Source organism: Canis lupus, chromosome 11 (assembly GCF_011100685.1).
Source record: "Canis lupus familiaris isolate Mischka breed German Shepherd chromosome 11, alternate assembly UU_Cfam_GSD_1.0, whole genome shotgun sequence".
NCBI classification, from domain to species: Eukaryota; Metazoa; Chordata; class Mammalia; order Carnivora; family Canidae; genus Canis; species Canis lupus.
Window position 1 is genome coordinate 5,323,227 of NC_049232.1, and position 7,069 is coordinate 5,330,295.

At 45.3% G+C, this 7,069-nt stretch overlaps 1 long non-coding RNA gene across 1 annotated transcript; it reads right to left on the minus strand.

The window, feature by feature from the left end:
• Positions 1-1,234: 1,234 nt before the first annotated feature.
• On the minus strand, positions 1,235-1,984 carry LOC119876793. The gene is made up of 2 exons (XR_005366513.1): positions 1,788-1,984; positions 1,235-1,421 (listed from the first exon to the last, which is right to left on the minus strand). It is a non-coding gene; the product is annotated as an uncharacterized LOC119876793 (long non-coding RNA).
• Between the last annotated feature and the right edge of the window lie 5,085 nt (positions 1,985-7,069).

The window sequence follows — 7,069 nt, forward strand, 5'->3', positions numbered from 1 at the left end:
TTCCCTGCGCGGCGGAGCCCCACGGGACGCAGAGCTCGGCGGGGCCACGGCGCGGGGCGGGGCCGAGGGGCCGAGGGGCCGAGGGGCGGGGCCGGGATGCGGGGCGGGGGCCGAGGGGCGGGGCGGGGGCGGGGCCGGGGGCGGGGCCGGGATGCGGGGCGGGGGCCGAGGGGCGGGGCGGGGGCGGGGCCGGGGGCGGGGCCGGGATGCGGGGCGGGGGCTGAGGGGCGGGGCCGGGGGCGGGGCCGAGGGGCGGGGGCGGGGCCGAGGGGCCGAGGGGCCGAGGGGCCGAGGCCAGGGCAGGGCAGGTCGGAGATGGAGGGTGGAGCCGAGTCGTCGAGCTGGGCCGCGGCTCAGGACCCGGCGGGAGCTGGGGGCGTTGCTGGGCGCGGCCGACTGGGAAGCAGGCGGGAGTGCAAGGAGGGCCGGAGGGATAGGGCGCGGGCGGGGGACAGGGCGGGGCTCCGAGGGGATGCTGAGCCGGGCGGGAGCGCGGGGCGGGGCCGGGGCCGGGGGCGGGGCGCGGGGCGGGGCCGGGCGCGGGGCGGGGCCGACGCCGGAGCGGCGCCGAGAAGTGCGGCGGGGCGGAGGGCAGGGTGGGGCCGAGTCGTGGGCGGGACAGGGGCGCGGGGGCACCGCGGACCAAGTGCAGGGCGGCCGGGGGAATCTGGCCGGGCTCTGCCGGGGCTGATTCAGGGCAAGGCGGGAGCGCGGGCGGGTCGGCTTGTGAGGCGGGGCCTGAGTGTAGAACGGGTTGGGAGCGGGGCCAAGGTGTGGGGCGGGTCGGAGCGCGGGACCGGGCAGGACCTGGGAGCAGCGTGGGGCGGGGCCGGAGAGCGTGCGGGGAGGAACCTGGGTGCCGGCAGGGCGCGGCCGGGGGACGGAACGGGGCGGGGGCGGGGCGGGGGGCAGGGGCGGGGCGGAGTACGAGCAGAGGCGGGGCCGGGAGGAACCTGGGTGCCGGCAGGGCGCGGCCCGGGAACAGGAGGGGGCGGGGCGGGGCGATCGGCCAGAACCTTAGCGCTGCTGCGGGTGCGTGTCAACTTTCCCAAAAGCTTCACTACTGGTATTCAGCAAAATCTTTCTAAATCCCTCCTTTACCTCCAGTCCCCTACTCACCTTTTACTGTCACATTTATTTGTGTTATATATAGATATAGCTCTGTCTATAGTTACATATTTTACCTAATAGGACTGCTTTCTAGGTTTCTACTAAGTGCTGGTGAAACAGAGTCTCACTGTAAAAGCATTTATTTATGAGTTTGAACAATTAACTGTATTTTACACTTTCCAAGAAACGAAGCAGGGCATGCCCCGCACTGTCAGACGCCAGAGGCAGAAATGCCACACTTGGTCAATAAGAAGGGACATTTCAAAGACACTGTGTAGGGGAGTTGGAAAAAATCCATAGATGGATGACTCCTGCAATTAAGACACAGACAACCAGTGGCAGTTTGCCGGGTTCCTGGGCTCACCACCGCCTTTTCCTCCTCTAAAGAAATGGATTCATCCATTCATCCCTTCACTCATTCAATCAATATCCAGCTCCTGCTAGGGTCCAGGCCCTGTTCTAGGCCTTTAGAATTCATTGTACAATTAGACACATGTATGCACATGGGGGCACACCCACACACTTATACGAGGTTCCTTCTCTCTAACTTTTAGGGAATTTAAACAAGTAAACAAACAGGGTATTTACTGAGCATTTACTTTGTGCTCACACTGTTCTAAGTAACCCAGTGAAGTAGGTATCACTATTATCTCCTTTTCACAAATAAGGATACAAACCTCAGCAGCCTGACTCCAGAGATCATCCTGGTAGAGAAGTTCAACAGGCAAGTGGATGAATGTCTCTGGAGCCTGGAGAGAGATTGGAGCTTAAGATGTGACTTTGGTCTTCATCTGCATGTAGAAAATATTTTATTTTATTTTGTTTTATTTTTAAGTATTTATTTATTTGAGGGGAAGAGGGGCAAAGAGAAAGAGAATCTGCACCAGACTCCCCATCCTATGTGGGGCTTGATACCATAAACCCAAGATCATGACCCCAGCCAAAATCCAGAGTCAGATGCTCAACCAATTGAGCCACCCAGGCACCCCTGCATGTAGAAAATATTTTAAATAACTCTGAATGAGCTCACACAGGAGGATAAATTGAAGTCTAAGAACTGAGTCCTAGGGCCTTCCAACATAGGTGACCACGGACAGGAAGAAGAGGAGGGAGACTCAGAAGGAGAGGTCTGAGAGAAGGGAGGAAAACCAAAGGTCTGTGGAAGAAAAAAGTGTTTTGAAGAGGGAATGATGCACTTTGTGGTCTTCTGCCCAGAAGCTTGAGTGAGAGGAAAACAGAGAAATGATGGTTGGATTTGACAACAGGGAGGCCATGGCCACCCCAAGACGAGCAGCGCCAGTGGGATGGTGAGGACAAAGCCTCACTGAGACGGTTGAGGGAATATTGAACATGAGGAATAGAAATAGAAATAACAGATGTTTTGATGAATTTGTGATACAGGTGATCAGACAAATGAGGTGGTCTCTGGAAGATGTGCGACCAGAGAAGATGTGTGATCTTTGCTGTGTTGTGTTCCAAGGTGAGGACTACTAGAGAGTGCTTGTGCCCTGGAGTCCAGGACAGAAGTGGAAAGGTCTGTCTTTGATATGAGTATAGGCTCTTCCCGACTGGACGGTTACAGTGCAAGCTGATTGGTAGATGTGGTGAGAGAAGATGGCTTCCTCTCCTCCCTTCGTTAAGTAGGAGGAAGTAGGCAGCTTGGGTGTGTTGTGAAGGTAAAACCTCTCTAATTTAGATATGCACATTTTGTCCAAAATGAGATCTGTTGCTATAGCACCCCCTGAGCTCCTGTAACTGTTAGTCTGGAAAAATCTGGCAGCTTCAGGGGCAGTCAATCAACAGCTTCATTTCAGTGGTCTCTGCAAGGGGCAACACTGGAACGGATAATCCACGGGGATATACACACTGCAAGTAAGATGCCTACTGTTTAAGGCTTTCAATGATTTATTAAGATGGAAAATTCTGGGAAGTGATTAAGAATCTCACAAACAGAAAATGAGAGCAGACCTTTGCAATGAGATTAGGCAGCTGCCAGGCCCCTTTCAGTGATGAGAGCTACAAAATACTATAGTTTCATTTGTACTATACAGTTTCATTTCTTACATTTTGTACCAGTTCTAATTGAACATCAGAGATTTGTTTTTCCTTCACCTCCTTTGTATTTGCATTTCTTTTCTCTTACACTGAAAATCTATGTTCCTTACATTACCAACATATTACTTATTTGCATTTTCTTGCAACAATTGCATACTCTTAAATTACAGTTGTAGCATTTCCACAAACAGTAAACCTACCGAGAGAAATTTAAGATCATTTTACATTCTTTTTGTCCTTCAACTCTGTCCTACACTATATATCCCATCAGAATATTTATTGTGTTTGACAGTTTTGTGAAATCTGTCTTCTCTCTGTGGTTATGGAGTCAATTTGTATACAGTTGGGTTCTTTCGATAGTATTTGTGTTCAGTTTCAGTCTTCTTTTTTTTTTCTTTCTGGTTTACTTTTTTAGAAAGATGTAAAACATGTGTAACATATATAGTCAAATGAGACAACAAGGTCTATTTAAAGAAGTCTTGCTAACACATTCTCTCCATGCCATTTCAAATTATCCTCTGTGTGTAACAATTTTTATCAATTTCTGGCTCATCTTTTATGTTTCATTTCACAAAAATGAGTTTATATATGGTTATATACAGAGTATATATATACTAACATATATCTTCTGTATATGTATATATACATATAACATACATATGTATATAAGGTATATGCAAGTATATGTATAACCTTGTATATATATTCTTTTTAAAAATTTATTTGAGAAGGCGTGTGCACACAAGTGGGAGGAGGGGTAGTTTATACATAGTCATATATACAGTCATGTATACTTATCTTGTATAAGTACTATATACTATATCATATAAGTACTAGATACTATATCATATCTTGTATATATAAGATGTATGTAAGTATATGTAAAGCCTTATATATATTCTTTTTTAAATTTTTTTATTTGTAAAGATTTTTATTTATTTATTCATGAGACACACACACACACACAGGAAGAGAGAGAGAAGCAGAGACACAGGCAGAGGGAGAAGCAGGCTCCATGCAGGGAGCCCGACGTGGGACTCGATCCCGGGTCTCCAGGATCATGCCTCAGGCTGAAGGCGGCGCTAAACTGCTGGGCCACTGGAGCTGCCCTATATATTCTTTTTAAAATTTATTTGAGAGACAGCTCCTACTCTCCGCCCCAACCCCTCGCCCGGCCCGGTTCGCTGTGGGTGTGGAACACGGTGCTGCCCGGGTTCACAGCGGAAGGCGTAGGAACTGTGTACAGCTTGATAACGCTTAATTAAAAAAGGGACTTTGACCAGGGAAAAAAATTAAAAAAATAAAAATAAATAAATAAATAAAATTTATTTGAGAGAAAGCACCCATACATGTGCACACGTGAGTGGGGGAAGCGACAGAGGCAGATAATCTTCAAGCCTACTTCCTGCCAATTGCAGAACCTGATGTGGGGCTCAATCCCACAACCCATGAGATCATGACCTGAGCTGAAACAGAGTCAGGTGCTCAACCAACTGAGCTACCCAGGTGCCCCTATATGTATTTTTATTTTTATTTTTATTTTTATTTTTTTCTCACAAAAATATGTAGCATATTATATTAGTGTCTTAGGGCTGCCATGACAAAGTCACAAACTGAGGGGTTTGTAACAATAGCAATTTATTCCCTCACAGTTCAGGAGGCCAGAAGTACCTTCTTGGGGCTCAAAGTGGGTATTGGTCCCATGGCTCATTCCTAGCTTCTGACGGTCACCAGCCACCTGCAGTGTTCCTTGGCTTTTAGAAGCATGACTTCAACATCTGCTTCCATCTTTGCATGGGGTTCCCCCCCCTCCACGTGATGTCTGTGTACAAATTTTCCTTTGCTTATAAGGATACCTGGCATTGGATTAGGTTCCATCCTAATCCAGTAAGACCTTACCTTAACTTGACTCAACTGCAAAGGTCATATTTCCAAATAAGTTCACATTCGTAGGTACTCGGTATTAGGATGTCAGCATCTCTTTGAAAGACACAACTCAACTCATATATAATTCCCTACACCTTACATTTTTCACCTAATCATATCTCCTGGAACTTACTTGGTTCACAGAAATCTTCCTCATTTCTTTTTTTAATGCAGGCATCATGTTCCATTATCTTATTTTTTAATTTTTTATTAAAGATTTTATTTATTTATTTGAGAGAGAGGGAGAATACACACATGGGGAAGGGCAGAGGGAGAAGTAGACTCCCACCAAGCAGGGAGCCCAACTCTGGGTTTGATCACAGACCCTGAGATCATAACCTGAGGCCAAAAGCAGATGTCTAACTGACTGAGCCACCCAGACACCTACCTTTCCATTGTTTTATTCAACCGTCATCTATTGATAGATGTATGGGTTATCTCCAATCTTTTGGTGTTACAAGCAATGATTCATAAGTATTTCATTTCAGGGCAGTGTATCTTTAGTGGAATTGCTGAGTCAAAGCAAACAATGCAGTTAGGTATCGCTAAATTCCCTTCAAGGAGTTGTATTATTTTGCACCCTCACTAGCAAAGCCTGAGGGTGCCCATTTCTTTGCCGCTTGCCATCACAGGATTTCTTCAACTTATTTGGATTTTTGACAGTCTGAATAAGTGGAAAATGGTATCTCTCAGTAATTTTAATATGCCTTTCTCTTATGAGTGAAGGTCAGCCTTTTTTCACAAGTGGAAGGACATTATTGACTTTCCTTTTCTTTGAACTCTCTATTCACATTCTCTCCCCATTGGTATTTGGGCTTCTTTCCATTTTAAAGAGCTCTTTAATAATTAGGTGAATCTGATATAATTTTGTGATATAAATTGTAAATATTTTCTTCTAGGTTTTTAATTTGTTTTGTGATTGTTTTTGCTTTGAAAAAGTTATTTTTATTCTTATGTAGTTAAATTTGTCTATTTTAGAATTGTCTTTGATGCTTCTGGATTTATTTTTTTTTAATTTTTTATTTATTTATGATAGTCACACAGAGAGAGAGAGAGAGGCGCAGAGACACAGGCAGAGGGAGAAGCAGGCTCCATGCACCGGGAGCCCGATGTGGGATTCGATTCCGGGTCTCCAGGATCGCGCCCTGGGCCAAAGGCAGGCGCCAAACCGCTGCGCCACCCAGGGATCCCCTATGCTTCTGGATTTATAATCATAGTTGGAAAGGCTTTTCTCACTCAAGTTTGCAAAGAAATGAATTCTTGTGTGGTTTTACTTTTTACAGGTAGATATCTGTATTATTTGGATTTCATCTTGATATCCGGTATGAGATACGCATCAAATTTTGCTTTTCCCCCAAATGGCTATCTAATTATGCCAACAACATTTATTAAAAACAGTATATTCTCAACACTGATTTTAGGTGTCACTTAACTTTTCATATAAAATTGTTCTATTCTGAATTTGCTTTTTTTTCAATATTTATTTATTTATGTGTGTGTGTGTGTGAGAGAGAGAGAGAGAGAGCAGGCATGAACGGAGGGAGAGGGAGAAGGAGAGAATTTTCAACAGACTTCCCACTGAGAGCAGAGCCTGATGCAGGGCTCAATCTCAGGACCCCAAGATTATGACTTGAGTCAAAATCAAAAGTTGGACATTTAACCAAATGAGCCACCCAGTTGCTCCTATTCTGAATTTTCTATTCTATCCTTCTGTGTATCTATTTATGTACCAATGAATATACACTTTTAAAATTACAGAGTTTTTATAAAATGTTTTAATATCTTATAGGTCTAGTTCCTCTCATTGTTTATTTTTTCCAGGGTTTTCTTACCTTTTCCTATTCAATTGTTCATAAGAAACTTAGAATTAAATAATCTATTTTGAGGGAAAATAACTCTAGATATTTATTGGAATCACATTAAATTTACTTATTAACTTGGGAAGAATTAACACACGTATGACATAAAGTTATCCTAT